The sequence below is a fragment of the Gopherus evgoodei genome, chromosome 8 (genome assembly GCF_007399415.2).
Source record: "Gopherus evgoodei ecotype Sinaloan lineage chromosome 8, rGopEvg1_v1.p, whole genome shotgun sequence".
In the NCBI taxonomy this organism is placed as follows: Eukaryota; Metazoa; Chordata; order Testudines; family Testudinidae; genus Gopherus; species Gopherus evgoodei.
The window spans coordinates 90,653,028-90,670,282 of NC_044329.1; positions in this window are offsets into that span (position 1 = coordinate 90,653,028).

The window sequence follows — 17,255 nt, forward strand, 5'->3', positions numbered from 1 at the left end:
TCTGTTTTGTACTCTCCTTTTTATATGAATAAATAGATGTGAAAGAGTCTCCAAAGCCTCATCTATCTTGCATTGAATCATCTGTAATTGTAAAAACATCCTAATGCATCCAAATGCTTCTGTTACCTGTTAGGTCCTATTCTGTAAATATAAGAGTACAAGTTTCCCATTTAGCCACTCTTTTTAAGGCACAATGGTAATTTTAATAGCCTTTCATTATAAATGTATTACTACTGGCTACCATTAGTCTAGAAATTGGTGAGGGGGACGACCCTACTCTTCCCTGTTCTCTTTGAAGGACTCATTTAACTTTTTTTTATTTGTTTGATCAAGTGATCTAAGTTTTGGGCCTTGCTTCTAGGTTCTCCCCTTTTTATTACTCAATCTAGCTAGAGCATAAGGAAGACAGACAAACTTTCATTTAACTGTTGGGCCCTTCTGGGGTCCAGTAGCTGTTGAAAAATGGTTGTACATTGCAGTCAATGAACCATGAAGATAGTAAGGACAATAAAAGTAAAGTTTCCATGCCCTTGGAGCAAGAGGCTGGGTTCAATGTCTATTAAAGCTGTTTAATAGCCTGCAACAACTGCCAGAGAGGGTGAAAAAAGGTGAAATATCTATGTATTGGAGCTCTTTACCTGTCAGAATGAAGAAGCTCATCTCTTTTGCTAAAGAAACATTTACAGAAAAGGTGAAGCGCATATCCTAATTTTGTTGAAAATATATCATTCTAATTGCATTGCAAAAAACTTTTATCCACTTTGAAAATCAGATGAATGACCATTGGTAGCATAAAAATTATTAGTGTCTTTGTTAATTATACCCAACACTACTGTTGTCACAGTCAAGTTAGCATATCAAATGCTGCAGAAAGAATATTCTGTATCAGAATATGCAGAGGAATACAATTTAGTGATGGGAGAAGATCAAGAAGCCAAGACTCCTGTGTTATAGATTAGTCTCTCTCTCCCCGCCCCCCCCCCCACCCCCCTGATTCTGGGTGACTACGAGAAAGTGATTAAACTTCTCTCTGCTTTAGTTTCCCACATGACTATTATATTATGAATAAAATGGATGTAACAATACATGCCCACCTCACAGGAGTCTGGACTGACAAGAGCTTGGGAAACTCCGAGAGAAAGGTGCTAGATAATTATTATTCTTTGGTTATGTTTCTAAGGCTCAAATCTCCAAAGTATGCAAGGATCATTAAATAAACTGAAAATTGACATCACTGATCCTTTAGGAGAAGGAACCATTTCATCTTTTTTCCTTCATAAATTTGAAGGCACTTATTTATGAACAGTGAGATTGCAGGAGCACGTTGCTGGGAGTGGCCCACACTTTCACTCATCATGGAATGCCTGCTATATGACATGAAAATTGTGAGATCCAGGTTCTGCTTGATCTCTCATAATAGTGAGATGATGGCTGAGGATCCTCAACTGAGAGAGCTTTGAGATTGGGAAGGTGCAATGTCAGCCTACCACAACCTCATCCATGCCTGCTGGGTCCTACAGGCAAGTCAGCAGCACCTTGTAATGACTGGATTTAAGGCTGACGAGAGTTATAACAGCAGTAGAATGTATGTTTGGTCCCATATTCCAAGAATATTCATTGCTGACTCTAAACCTAACCTTAGTCTGAAGACAAAGTCCAGGGGCATTTTGTAGGAACTGGAGTGTTTTGGTGAAGCTGGTTAGCTACCACCTTCCTGATGTTCTTGATCTGTAAAGATGGTGTGGTAACTGGAGGGGCTGTTCACATTGACTGGTGATTCTTGTTTAAGGGTTTCTGGGATTATGCCTCTCAGAAGCAAGCAGTAGTGCCTACAGGTATAACCTTTGCGGTCAATAGTCGTTAGGGGATCACAGGTCCATACTACTTAGGTTAGCATCAGCTTCCTGCAATGCTTTAAGCACCTTTGCTTGTTAGGGGCAATTGGAGAGCTTCTTGAGTCTATTTAGCTTAACAATTACTGTATGGTATGTTTTTCTAATTCTTTAACCATTCTCATGGCTCTCCTCTGAACTGTCTCCAGTTTATCAACATCCTACATGAACTGTGGACTGGCCACAGTATTCAAGCAGTGGTGGCTCCAGTGCTCAGTGCAGAGGTAAAATCCTCTCTCTACTTGTACTGAAGGTTTATGTTTATGCATCTAGGGATCCATATTCTCTTTTAGCAACACCATTGCAATGGGAGCTCAGGTTCAAGTGATTATCTGCTGCAACCCTCAGATACTTTTCAGAGTCACTGCTTCTCAGGATAGAGTCCCCCTTTCTTGCAAGTCTGGATTACACTTTGTTTCTAGATATTATACACTAAAATTTAGCCATAATAAAACAAATCACTTTTCTTGTATCTAACTTACCAAGCAATCCACGTCTTGCTGTATGAGTGACCTGTCCTCTCCACCATTTTCCAGTCTCCCATTTTTGTCTGTTAATTTTCAGTGACTCTTTTTCTTCCAGGTTGTTGATAAAAATGTTAAACAGCACAGAATAGGAACTGATCCATCTGGAACCCCACTAGAAACACAGCTGCTTGATGATAATTCCTCATTTACTTTTACATTTTGAGGTCTATCAGTTAGCTAGTTTTTAATCCATTCAATGTGTGCCATATTAACTTTAGAGTTCTATTTTTTCATCAAAATGTCATGTGGTACCTAATCTAACACCTTCCAGATGTCTCTTACATCAACTTTATTACCTATTAGCAACTAAATTTATAATCTCATTTTTAAAAAAAGTTAGTTGGATACAATCAATTTCTGTAAACACATGTTGACTTGTATTAATTATATTACACTTCTTTAATTCTATACTAATCAGGTTCCATATCAGCTGCTCCATTATTTTGCCTGACAGCCTTATAACTATCTGGGTAATCCCGTTTTACCCTTTTAAAATATTGACACATTAGCTTTCTCCCAGTATTCTGGAATCTCCACATTGTTCCAAGAAATGAAAGGCTATATTAATGGTCCAATGTACTCCTCAGCCAGCTCTTTAAAAACACTTGTATGCATGTTATCTGGACCTGCTGATTTTAAAATGTCTAACTTCAGTAGCTGCTGTTTTAACATCCCTGCAAGATACTAATGGAATGGAAAGAGTGTTGTCATGATATGGCTAATTTATCTCCCTCACCCCCAATACAGAATATTTATTGATCACTTTTGCCTCTTTTGCATTATTATTGATAATTCTACTTATTTCCATCTAGTAATGGACAGATCTCATTGTTAGGATTCTTTTTCCCTCTCTAATATACTTTAAGAAGGAGGCTTATTTATTGTCCTTATCTCTGTTGATCATACATGTTTTCCCTTTGCTTCCCTTATCAATTTCTACAATTCCTAGACTGATTTATATTCATGACAACCAACTTCTCCTTTTTTCCTTTTGCTTATATATAATTTTATAGCTGTGTTCACTTCCCCTCTAAACCAGGTCACTTTTTTAAACAAGGATAGCCTCCTCCTTTGATTGTGGCTGAGTGTCCTTAACAAATTCCCAATTACCATTAATGTTTTTCTGACTAAATTCTTCCTACTGGTTGATTTGGCTCATAATTGTTTTCCACTTTGTGAAATTGGTCCTCTTAAAGCACCAAGTATAGATATTAATGGTTTGGATTTTGCACACTGTAAATGTGATCAGTTCACGATCACTTGTACCAAACTTACCACTCATTTTTAGTTCTGAGATTAATTTCTTTGTCAAGATAGGGGAATTCTTTATTAGACCTTATGTTGGTTGCTACATTTACCAAAATTGTCATCTATAATATTTAAAATTTTCAGAAGATGTTTTAGCACTGGCAGCATGACACCTCCAGCATATGTCACTCAAATTGCAATCCCTCATTATCACACAGCTTTTCCTGCATGTTGTTGATAGCTGCTTACAGAGTAGGTCATCCATTTCCCTAGTGTGATTTGATGGTCTGTAGCAAACACAAATTAGTATCCCATCTTGTGCTTTATTTGTTAGCGCATTGATCCATACGCAGTAAAGATAACTTTCTTCTGAGTTGTCAGTGACTCAAACATACAATGCCATTTTTGACACATAGTGCCACTCTTCCTCCCCTTTTGCCTACATGATCATTCCTAAATGTTATAACCATGGATTTTTTTTAACCTTGCAAGTATGTGACTCCTCCCACCAGGTTTCAGTAATACCAGCTAGATTGAATTTATGCTCATAAATAAGCCATTCCAATTCCTCTTGTTTGTTATCCAGGCTCCTAGTTATTGGTGTGTAGGTAACTGAAGAAATTCTTCTCCATCTCCTTTGGTTTCTTAATTTTGTTCTCAAAATCTTGATTTTTGGCGCTAAATGAGTGTTCATATCTTCCCTTTTTACCATCCCCTTTTGTTATTAGTTTAACACCCTCCTGACTACTCTAGACACTCTGTCCCTGAAGAAATTGGTTCTCCTTCTATAGAGGTGGAGGCCATCCAAACTATACAGGCCCAGCCCTCTCAAAATAGAAAGTGGACCAATGTTCCACAAAATAAAAACCCTACACCACTTACCTAGTCAGTGATTCACTTCCAGAATCTACTGCCTTCTGTTTTCTGTCACTTGTGGAACAGGAACATACGAATGGCCATACTGTGTCAGACCAAAGGTCCATCTAACCCAGTTTTCTTTCTTCCAGTAGTGGCCAATGCTGGGTACCCCAGAGGGAATGAACAGAACAGGAAATCATCAAGTGATCCATCCCCTGTCACCCAGTCCCAGCTTCTGGCAAACAGAGGCTAGGGACACCATCCTTGGCTAATAGCCATTGATAGACCCGTCTTTCATGAATTTATCTAGTTCTTTTTTAAACCATGGTATAGGCTTGGCCTTCACAACATCCTCTAGCAAAGAGTTCCACAGGTTTACTGTGCATTGTGTGAAAAAATATTTCCTTTTGTTTGTTTTCACTCTGCTGCCTATTAATTTCATTTGGTGTCCCCTAGTTCTTGTGTTAGAATGAGTAAATATTTCCTTATTTACTTTCTCCATACCAGTCATGATTTTATAGACTTCTATAATATCCACCCCCAGCCTTAGCTGTTTCTTTTCCAAGTGGAAAAGTCCCAGTTTTATTAATCTCTCCTCATATGGATGCCGGTCCATACCCCTAATCATTTTTGTTGCCCTTTTTTGAACCTTTTCCAATTCCAATATATCTTCTCTAGATATCCCAACATTCTGTTCACTTTTTTGACTGCTGCACATTGAGTGGATGTTTTCAGAGGACTATCCACAATGACTTCAAGATCTCTTTCTTGAATGGTAAAGCTAATTTAGACCCCATCATTTTATAGGTATAGTTGGGATTATGTTTTCTAATGTGTATTACTTTGCATTTATCAACACTGAATTTCATCTGCCATTTTGTTGCCCAGTTTTGAGAAATCCTTTTGTAGCTTTTTGCAGTCTACTTTGGACTTAACTATCTTGAGTAGTTTTGTATCACCTGCAAATTTTGCCACCTCAGTGTTTACCCCTTTTTCCAATCATTTATGAACATGTTGAAGGATCTCCAAGATGATTATTTGGACAATATTCTTCTTTAGCACTCTTCCAAGTTCCCTGAAATCCATCTATTTATATGTGATGCCCTGTCTTTGACTTAAATGTGACCCATCACCAATGGATCCTTGCCTATGGACTTCAGAAGCCTATTCAGTTTTAGTGATGTCTTATCTCTTGGCTCTGAGAAGACAGCACACCACCCTGTTGTCCCTTTGTTTCTTGTAGAATATTATTTAAGTTCTTCTGAGTATTGAATCCCCAACAAGGATCATCTGTCTTCCTTGGGCAGGTGGAGAATGCTTTGTGAGCAGGCTTAATTTTCTTACAGGTTGGGTCAAGCAGCCATCCACAGGTGTCCTGTATCTCTCTCCATTCCTTAGGATAAGCTGGATCTTGAGAAATATCTTCCACAGTTTCCACATGGAGAACCTGGTATTGATTGGAAAATTCTAGTTGTGTGGAAATCCTCCTGATCCTCTTCTCTCTATGCACTATGGCCTGCCCATCCTCCTCTGTATCCAGGCACATAGAATGCTGCCTTAACCTTTTGTCTCTTCTGGTTACAAACAGCCACGCCTCTTCTGATTTCCTCTTTCTGACTCCTGCAGTGATCAGTTCCTTTCTCTGAACAGGGGACTGCTGTTTCCTGAACCTGACTGTGTAGGAGCTCCATTGCATCTCTACTTACCCTTCCAATCCAAGAATCTTTTCTTCCAGCACAGCCACCAATTTGCATTTCATATTCAGGAAATCCTTTCTGGCAAGTCCACTACCACTACTTCTTGCTAAATGTACAGCACACTAACATGTCTTGTGTTAACTGCTCAGATGGACATCAATGGGCACTATGGAACTTTTAGCACATGGTAGCAGGGTCCACCCAGCCAGTTGGTGTGTGGCAGGCTAGTGTACTGTATGTTCACACCCTGGCTTGCTGTGCACTAACTGACTGGGAAGACAAACCCTTTGAGAAATCATTTATATGTTCATTGAACTTCCCATAGATAAACCTTAGGAGCAGCTTGATACTTGTTCAGAAAATTCCATGAGGAAGCCAGTGGGGAGCATAAAGCCGCCTGTGTAGATGACATAGTTGCATTTTAGAAACCAAAGTAAGTATCATCAGGATGCCACACTGCTTTTAGCAGTGGACTCTCATACCTTGAGGATTTGCTTAAAGGAGTCCCTTCTTCAGGTGAAGGAATTCTTATATCTGAGGTCATATGTAAAAAGTATGGACACCTCCTCTCCTACCTTCCCTAGATATTTGCTGTAGTGAGTAACCAAGTATTCTAGTGTAGATCCAGCTGTAGAATACAAGTAAATCAAGAATATATTACTACCAACCACCCAAGTAGCCCTTTGTCATAAACAGATAGCTAAGGGTTAATGTTCTTTTACCTGTAAAGGGTTAACAAAGGGAACCAAACACCTGACCAGAGGACCAATCAGGAAACAAGACTTTTTCAAATCTGGGTGGAGGGAAGTTTGGATGTGAGTTCTTTGTTCTTTGTCTTGGTTCAGTGACCCTCTCGGCTCTGAGAGTGATCTTTCTATCTCCAGGCTTTCTAATCTTCTGTTTCCAAGTTGTAAGTACAAGGATAGTAAGACAATAGGTTTATATTGTTTTTTTGTATTTACATGTGTGTAGTTGCTGGAATGTGTTAAATTGTATTCTTTTTGGATAAGGCTGTTTATTCATTTTTTTTCTTTTAAGCAGTTGACCCTGTATATTGTCACCTTGATACAGAGATCAGTTTGTCTTTTTCTTCCTTTTTATATAAAGCTTTCTTTTTAAGACCTGTTGGATTTTTTTTTAGTGGGGGCTCAAGGGGATTGAGTCTGCAGCTCACCAGGGAATTGGTGGGAGGAAGAAGACAGAGGGGAAGAGAGAATCTCTTTGTGTTAGATTTACTAAGCCTGACTTTGCATACCCTCTGGGTGAGGGGAGAGAGAGATTGATCTCTCGGTACTTGTGTTTCAAGGACTTGAAACAGGGAATCTCCTAGAGTATCCAGGGCAGGGAAATCTGGGAGGAGGTAAAGAGAGTGGAATCCCTTTGTTTAGATTCACGGAGCTTGAATCTGTATATCTCTTCAGGAACCCAGGGAGGGAACACCTGGAGGGGAAGAGGGAGAAAGGAAATGGTTTATTCCCCTTTGTTGTGAGACTCAAAGACTCAGTCTTGGGGTCCCCCAGGGAAGGTTTTGGGGAGACCAGAGTGAGCCAGACACTGGAATTCTGGCTGGTGGCAGCGATATCAGATCCAAGCTGGTAATTAAGTTTGGAGGTTTCAGGCTAGCTTCTCATGTTCTGAACTCTAAGGTTCAGATCTGAGTAGGAAAGTTATGACACCCTTATTACACATTTTTCAAGGTACCTGAACTACCAAAAAAAGGGAAATATATACACTGTACTATGCACATAATGAATACTAACTTTATTTATTATGTTGTGAATTATGCAGAGGCAGAAAAGCTATCATTTTAAAAAAGAAAAATGGAAAGCTTTTTTGTAGACTTTGTGTAGCATAAGCCTGACCTTTTAAATACATATCTGGAGATTACTTGGGTTATGTTTGACAGGAGTCTGTCATCCAGCTAAAGTTGAGGACGACTAAGGGTTCAACAGAGTAGATCAGACTCTAAATTCAAGTATTAACCTCAGAGAGCAATGCATTTAAGTATCCTACCATAGTAGATTTAAAAAAAATTAGTTTAGTATGTTGTCCAATAGCTGCAAAAACGTCTATCATCTAAATTTCTTAACAAATAAAACATTCATCACAATTGTATACCCAGCTATTCTGCACTGTACATGGTGTGTAGTCAACTGCTAATACCACAATAAATGAGGACTTTTTTTAAATCAAAGATTATGTTGTCCATCAGTGACTTGAGCGGAGGGCCTTATTAACAACAATTAGTTTTAAGAAAAAATATACAGGTATATACATTTATAGTTTAAACTTATCTGTAACTGCATGGTTCATCTATTACTCAATAGACTAGCCAAAATAGGAACTTTTTTAACATTTAATACTATTTTAAAATGAATTTATAAAGTAGCATGATATTTAAAATTAAAATATTAGTCACTAAAAGGAATAATTAATTCCTGCTGAATAGTATGGCTGTTTTTAGACTGAGTGGGCTTGTTTCTGGGTTGAGATGCACACAAATCAGCAGAAATTCCATTGACATTAGAGTTACACCAGTGTAAAACTACTAAGTGAAGTCACCATCAAGCTTTTATGCTATAAAATGTAAACACAAAAATATAAACATACTTATTCAGAAATGCAAGCAATTTTTCACAATAATACCGTGTTTCAAAGTAACACTTTGTGAATGGTGACACTACAGTTAGTATTCCCCATATTGCAATGAATCTGTTAAAATCTAACAGATATTACATAGCAGATTATTTAAGAAATGTAGCCAAAGATATAATCGTTTGCTGCGACGTTACTCCCAGATTCAGTACTGTGTAAAAATCTAACTGCACTATATTTGCCATCTTTAATTCTAAAACAGAAAAGGCAAAGAACTTCAGTAACAAATCCACATAACCTCTTTAGCCCGATGTGCACAGTGAATAAATAATACTGTTTCATAAAGGGCCTGGGAAATCCTTCTCTGTGAATAGCACCTTGGCAGTGTATAGTAGTTACTTGGAAAGAAAGTTGGATACTTCAAAATTTGGATTTTAACCAATGTGGGCCTGATTCTCTTATCTCTGATGCTGGAATAATGCCACTAACTTAAATGAAGTTATTCCTGATTTACACTAGTGTGGTTTAGGAGAATCAGGTCATATGACTGAAGTGTTTTTGTATCAAGGTTCCTCAGAGCAAATGAAACACCGCTCTGATTCTGAGCTGCAGTAAACTGATAGAATTCCACTAAAGTATAAATCAGCTTAGTTTTATCATCTCAGGATCTGGCCTGCTGTCCCTATTCAATGTTAGATGTAGCACGTTTTCTAAATCAAGGGAAAACAAATCTTCAGCAATTAAAGATTTGATTTACATTCAGTGTTTCATGATTATAGCAAAAGAATATTTCAATCAAGGACTAGAATAAAAGAGATTAGTTACCTTTACTTGTTATATTTGCATCGCAACTCTGAGATGCTGACTTCCCCAGTTCCCGGGGGGTGCTCTACCCCTACTCTGCCCTATTTCACCTGCCTCTTCCTGCCCCCGCTGTTCCCTCACACCTCCACACTGCTGAACAGCTGATGGTGGCAGGTGGGAGGTGCTGGGAGGGTGGGGGAGGAGCTGATCCGTGGGGCTGCTGGTGGGTGCTGAGCACCCATTATTTTTTTTCCATGGGTGCTCCAGAGTCAGCGCCTATAGTAACACTACATTCTCCAGTGTCCCTCTGTGCCAGTCCAGACTGACTCCTAACAAAGGGAGTAGGAGAATGAAGCAATGCTTTGTGACTTCACAAAAGTGGGGAGACAAACCCTGTGTACTGCTATTTCTCTTCATAGCAGTTGGTACTGCATCATCTCTGTAGGTTTACACAGATGCCATTTCAAAGGGAACCACTTCACATCAAACTTTTTGCCAAACTACCCGATACCTCCCAGTCGCTCCTACCCCTCTGTTTTCTGCTCCTAGTCTCTTGCTGTGGGGGCTGGTGATCTTCCTTCCCCCAGCTATTCCTGCTCCCTCCTGGATCTAAGTGACTTCATGTAGAGATGCCCCATACCTCCTCTTCTGAGTATGCACTGACAGCAAAAGCAAGCCCTAAAATTAAAGATAATTTGAATTTTGAAGCTCCAGCATCAGTATCTAGCAATTCCATAGCTCAGGACTGTTAGGATCGGGTGTTCAGATTCAGTCAGATCTTTACATGCTATATCAACTGATGTAGGCATGAATCCATTTTGATTTTGTGAAATCAGCAGCTGTGTGACTAGCTTTTGGATGTCACTTTATTCAAAACATGTTCTACTTATTCATGATTAGCCAAACGCAGTTCAGTGTCCAATAATAAATAATATGCTTAACGAAACACATAATAGGCACATAAGAATATATAGAAAATGCACTGTGCTATTTAACAGATTAAGTATGACAAGTGGTTAGCTATAAAATAATAGTTGTACTCAGTCATTTACTTAAGGCCAAATGAATATTTACCCAAGAGATGGGAATTGTTCCATTATTTCAGTTAAAACATACTTTTAGAAGGATCTGAAATGAACACCATTTAAAAAAAAATTCAAAGTGAACATTATATTTAAATAAGCTTGACTGAGAGTTACTTTGACAAATGTCAACAAAATCCAAGTTAGCGGTGACAAACCAACCTTCACTTACATTTTGAAACTCCAGAGTATGGGCCAGACTATCCACCTTCCATGAGTGCCCAGAGGGGATACTGTGTGTGCATGTTCTCATTTCCATATTTGGAGGAGGATCATCTGCTTCTGCAGCAAGGTCCTACCAACCCTCAGATCTTGCAGAGGCCTTTCCTTGTTGCCTGGGGTCTGCACTTGTGGGAGGGGATAGAACCTGGCTGGGAAGGGAAAGGAAGGGGACAGGTCAAAGAGATGTAAACTGTTCCCCTTCCAGTTCCACAGAAATCAGTGAAGAAAGATAGTGCTATGTTATCTTCTCCACTTCCCTCTCCCTCCCCAGGAGCAGCCAGAACTGGAGGTACAAAGCTTTCACAGATATGGCCCTGCATTAACCAGCAGATCAAGGGAAGTGATTAATCCCCTCTATTCGACACTGGTGAGGCCACATCTGGAGTACTGCATCCAGTTTTGGGCCCTCCACTACAGAAAGGATGTGGACAAAATGGAGAGTCCAGTGGAGGGTAATGAAAATGATTTCAGGCCTGGGGCACATTACTTATGAGGAGAGGCTGAGGAAACTGGGATTATTTCGTCTGCAGAAGAGAAGAGTGAGGGGAGATTTGATAGCAGCCTTCAACTAGCTGAAGGGGGGTTCCAAAGAGGATGGATCTCAGCTATTCTCGGCTGTGGCAGATGACAGAACAAGGAGCAATGGTCTCAAGTTGCAGTGCTGGAGGCCTAGGCTGGATATTAGGAAACACTATTTCACTAGGAGCACTGGAATTGGTGAAGCACTGGAATGGATTACTTAGGGAGGTGGTGGAATCTCCATCCTCAGTTTTTAAGGCCTGGCTTGGCAAAGCCCTGGCTGGGATGATTTAGTTGGGGTTGGTCCTGTTTTCAGCAGGGGTCTGAACTAGATGTCTTCCTAATCTGCTGACTCTAAGAATTATGATGGCCAGAGGGAGTGAGGGTTGTTCCCCTGGTAGGTTGGGGATGGGGTGCTGCGCTGATACAAGAACAGGGGAAGGACTGACAGACTTTGGGCCTAGTCAAAGGCACTGGTGTGTGATTATGTAGGGCATTGTGGGATGGATGCTGACACTTTGCACTGGGATGAGAAATAAACTCTACCCCTATATAACACGACCCGATATAATACTAATTCAGATATAACGTGGTAAAGCAGTGCTCCAGGGGAGCAGGACTGCGCACTCTGGTGGATCAAAGCAAGTTCGATATAACGTGGTTTCACATATAATGTGGTAAGATTATTTTGGCTCTTGAGGACAGCGTTATATTGGGGTAGAGGTGTATATGGCTTTGAGGACTTATATTTTGGACCAAAGAGGGTACTATTGTCAGGAAAGCACGCATAGAGTTACTGGGGACTCCTAAGGGGAAACTGAGGCAGATGTGCCTATTGAGCTGTGGTCCACTCCAGACAGGGACCATCCTAAGACAAAGATGCTATATAAAATCCTGCTCAAGCCTAATTGCATATTAAATGTTTACAATATGGTGACTATGCTTTATATAGCTGGCTCAGTTCTGACATCTGGAAAATATAGTAATATGAGGTCCTGAAGAATTTCAAATTTTCATTGTTATTTTTGGCATCCCATACCAAATGCATATTCATGTTTTTGAAAACACTTCATATTTCTATAGATTTTTTCGTTGTATGCAGGTGCAATTGTAGATTCATGAATACAGCTAATCACTTCTAATACTTACAGGAATGCTGCCATTGCATTGAAATCATCTGTATTTTTTTCTGATGGGTCTGTGTAGGATGTTCAGTGAATGAATTATAGTCTAGAGTAGTCTCCAAGACCTGTGGAAAAATTTCTTGCTTAAGGCCAACTCATCAGAGGTTTAATTTCTTTTCTCTTTAGAGAAAGAAAAAGAAAAATTACTCTTGGCAATAAGGAATTCTCTTATCCTACTCATCCAGAAGGTCCAAATTGGCTTTCTTATTAAAGATGAATAAAAACATTCATGGCAGATAATTTATTCAACAAATTTTAACTTTTTTAAAACAATTTGTCCAAAAGAAGCTTTTGGTTTTTTTATATAGTTGCTATTTGACATTTATTCATCAGATTACGATGGGTTTGGAGCTGCCCTCTGATTTATAACCTCTGTATGTTGAACTAGTTATTAGGATGTTTACTATATGAATATAATGGTGTAGCTCAACAGGGCACTGTCTGGAAAAGCAAGTAGGAAAGAGAAGAATGGCTCAAGATGGCCCATCTCTCAGCAAACACTTGAGTTAAGGAACAATGCCAGAAGAATAAACTGTTAAAATAAACAATACTTTTTCTTTCTGAACACTATCTGATCAACATAGACCCATGGCCATTGGTCCTGGGAGAGTGGCAGGTGCTGAACTCGGCCAGACCTTCCAAATAAGAATAGTTGATACACAGGGTATTGTAGCCAAGGTCCCAGTCTACAAGTGGGAGAACTGTGAAATTCCACCCCAAGACAGGTGAAGGCATGACACCTCCGACCTGAGCGGATGAGCTCAAAAAGACCAGGAAGGGGCCATTGGTGCAGCTAGCCCTGTAACCGTGACAGGATTCTCTGACTGTCCAGGTACAGTTCCTTGAAAGTTTTTAATATTCAGGTTCAAGTTAATACAAGCCACTGCATTATCTTTATGTGGGGCTCAAGCACTAGAGAGAAGTCCTGCCGCCCTAGAAAGGGTCCTGCCATTCTATTACAACTCATCTCTGAGATTTCAGGTTTATTTTTGCATGTGTGGGTGGGTCAGTATAAAATACATAAGATGTCAGTCTGTTCACATTTCATTCATACACAATAAATCCTTAAACTCAAAATAAACTATGTAGAAACACCCAACAGTATTCAGAGATCAGTTTTTGTGTCTCCAGTTCCCTGTGCTAGATTTCCTCCTTCCCACAAAAAAAGCCTTACTAGGCTAAGCTTCACCTGCTTTTTTTTCTTTTTCAATTCAGGAAGGCACTCTGAAACTCTCTACAGGGATTCAACCCCAAAAACTTGACTCTATGCTCTGGTTCAGGATGTACTTCTCCAGAGGGGTACCAGAAGCCCTATGTCTCCCATCCCAAACCCCTCCTCCTGCTGATTTCGTTGCACACATCCAAGCAAGGAACAGAAAACATGCTAAGATCAGTGAGACCACGGGTAGAATTTAAAAAACCAGCAAACGAACTCACTACACTATTTGATCAATCCCCAGAGGAAAATCATTAGTGTTTTAATGGAGTTATTTCTAATAATGAGTATAATTGTGATCTGCTTGGAGGCATTCTGTGGGCAGAAAGATGCTGAATTCATGGAAGTCATAGTGCTGCATTTTCTCATGATCTGGCCTCTTTGGGGCACTCAAGGTGCAAAGGGGACAGAACCTGACTACAACTATGTAGCAGAGAATTTCCTTGGTGGCGGGGGGAACTCCCTGGTAGAGCTCATGTGCTGAATGCAGGCCTGTACGTCTAACACCTCTTCATGACCTAACAGGCTAGTTGGAGATGGAGTGCGGTGTCGCAGCTCCCCTCCACCATGGCCATCCTGCACTTTGCATCAGGGCTGGGACTGACCATGAGAACTGGGAAGCCCCAACCCAATCACATTAGTCACTGCAGCTGGCTTGCAAAGATCTAGTCACTTCCACCACCACCCCACGTTTACTGAGGCACCTACTTCATCTTGAGTTTTTTCTCCTGACAAAACCAGACATACTTCAGATTCCTCAAAGCTCCTATTGATCCGCTTAACTCTTTCAATATTTTATTGTTCTTACCTTTTCTCTCTCTGGCTTGTCTGATAATCTCCTCCTGGCCTCCTCTACCCTACCCCTCTTTGTAGTATAGGCTCCTCTTTTACCATCAGATATTTGAGCAGTCCGTCACAAAGCCACAATGCCTGCTGCTTCTTTTTATTTTTATTGCAGCTTAATTAAGATGTCACTGAAAATATTCCAGGCTCCTTTCATATCAGTGCAGCTAGATTCATGCCTTATCAGTGAATGGTGTTTTCATCCCCTAGAACTTATGGGGATAGCTACATCAGAAGTTAATCTTGGGGAAGGGAGATGGTGGTGCTATAGCTGCTTTTCCCCCGAAGTGCAGTCAGAGGAGAGGCAGCTTTACAATTTGTCCAGGCTTCCATATAAGTTCCACTGGTGGAAGCTGACAGGGAGATGTGTTGAATCTACTTCCCGCTCTTGGACAGCCCGACCTACTTTGGGGACTATGCCAAATGATTCTTAACACAATTATGGAGTGGAGTTGCAGGCAACTTGCATTGTTGTTCTGTCTGAGGCTAATGTAAGGGACCCACAGTCTTCCAGGGGACTGTTTCTGCCAGTGTACAACCCAGGGAGTGCATCTTGCCCATAGAGTTTATACTTCCTCCAACTGCATCATGCTCACTAGATTTCTTAAAATCTAATCCCCTAGCGCCCCTGTTCTTGCAACCCTTCCCTTAGTATTGCTATGCCAAATGTCAACAAGTAGCATTGTTACATCTAGTCATCTAGGTTCCTTTTCTTTTAATTGTGTGAGCAAGATTTTAGTCTTGAATAAATACTTGTTGATAGTTTGGTAAACCAAAGGCCTTTGGCAGAAGTCATGATGAGCAGTAGAAGAGTTTGCTCTCTGTCTTAATCTCTCTGCTCAGATAAAATCAATTCTTGTAACAACATTGCTTCCTAAGAGACAGGTATTGGTATATGGACTGCGATTTGTGGAAGAAGGGATTGCCTGTGTGTTCTTGGAGTGCCTCTGTTCCAAGACTGCTGCATATATGTAAATAAAGCAAGTTGTTTTGTAGAACATATCGTGAGCCTAAATCACTGATTTCTTGTCCATTGCAAGGCCCCATACTTCAGCTACTATTCAGCAGACTGGCCATGCAGATGGTCAAAATGGGGACACTGGTGTCAGAAGGCAGAGCAACACTATATTGAATTCAAGTAGCTCATGAGCCTATCACCAACCTTCCCTACCACTTTTACATTCTCAGTCAAGCCTTTTCCTTTCTTGTCAGAATATATCTAACTCCCTTATCCTTTGCTGTCTAGTCTAACATGTCCAGTCTAAAATGTACCGTACTCATTACCATAGTATTAAAACTGGATCCTTCAGACCTCGTATCATATTTGATGCCTTAAATTGTGCCCTTGGAAAGCAAAGGTGTCCTTCAGGAGGACAATACAGAGCCACTATGCCACACAACATTCCAGATGGAGTCTGTCATGCCTGTTGCAATGATTTATTCACAGAAGCAAGAGATCCAAATAGGGACCTCAATCTGGATTCTTTGTGCCAAATTCTGTCATGGAGTATGCAGGTGCACGTCCCTTGAGCTGAATTTGGCCCCTTTGATTCATTACATTGTTTAGATTTAAAATATTTTGTGTTGCTCATTAAAAGGAGAAATGGAGCAGACCATTAAAATGCTTCCAAAAATAAATATCAATTTAGTGTGCAGACTGCCTCATCTGTTGTGATCATTTAACTGCATTTCCCCCCATCATTATGTGTAAAAGTAAGAAGACTCAAATTCTGACACTACAGTACCACCACAAGTTTGATCTAGTTCCTTATTTCTTTTGGAGTATTTTTGTTTGGTTCCTTGGCATTCTTTTTACATGTTGTACAACATTTGTGTGTTTCTCCTTCAGATCTGTTTCTGGAAGTGGGCAGATAAGATCAGTTTTAGAAGGAAAAGATCCTTAAGTATTACAAACATTAGTTAGCACTTCAGAGCATGTTAAAATGCATACAGTGAACCAATTAAAAGTTTTACATTTATATTGTTAGAGATAAAATAAGTGCATTTGGGAAAACAACTTAGCCATCTTACCCTTTGCTGTGGATCAGTGTTTCTTAAAGAGAGATGTGGCAGTTGCATGGTTTTTTAAAGTGTTTTCTCTGACTTAAAATTCTAGATGGTGCTAAGATTTCACTGAAGGTGTTTATAACGCAAACTTTTTGGATTCTGGTTTGCTGTAATGCATCTACTCAATATGCCTTATGCAACTTGAAAATGCAAGTTAATCTTGCTAACCAGGAAAAATAAGAAAGGAAGTGTGTGGTTTTTTTTCTTTTGAAATTTAGTTTATACTGAAATATATCCAGTCTGAAAATGGAGTATGAAAAATATTGGTGACATTTTTTAAAAAGATGCAAGAGAACTAGACACCCAAATCTATTGGGCACCCTCCTCCCTTAGGCTTCTTTGAAAATCCCAGCCTATTCCTTGTCTTACTCCCCCATCACCTCACTTCTTCTTAAAATGTGTATTCTAGTAGTTAGAATAGGGAATTAGGATTCAGAATTCCCAGGTTCTATGCAACTGATATGCTGTTTGATCTTGGCAAATCACTTAACTTCTCTGTCT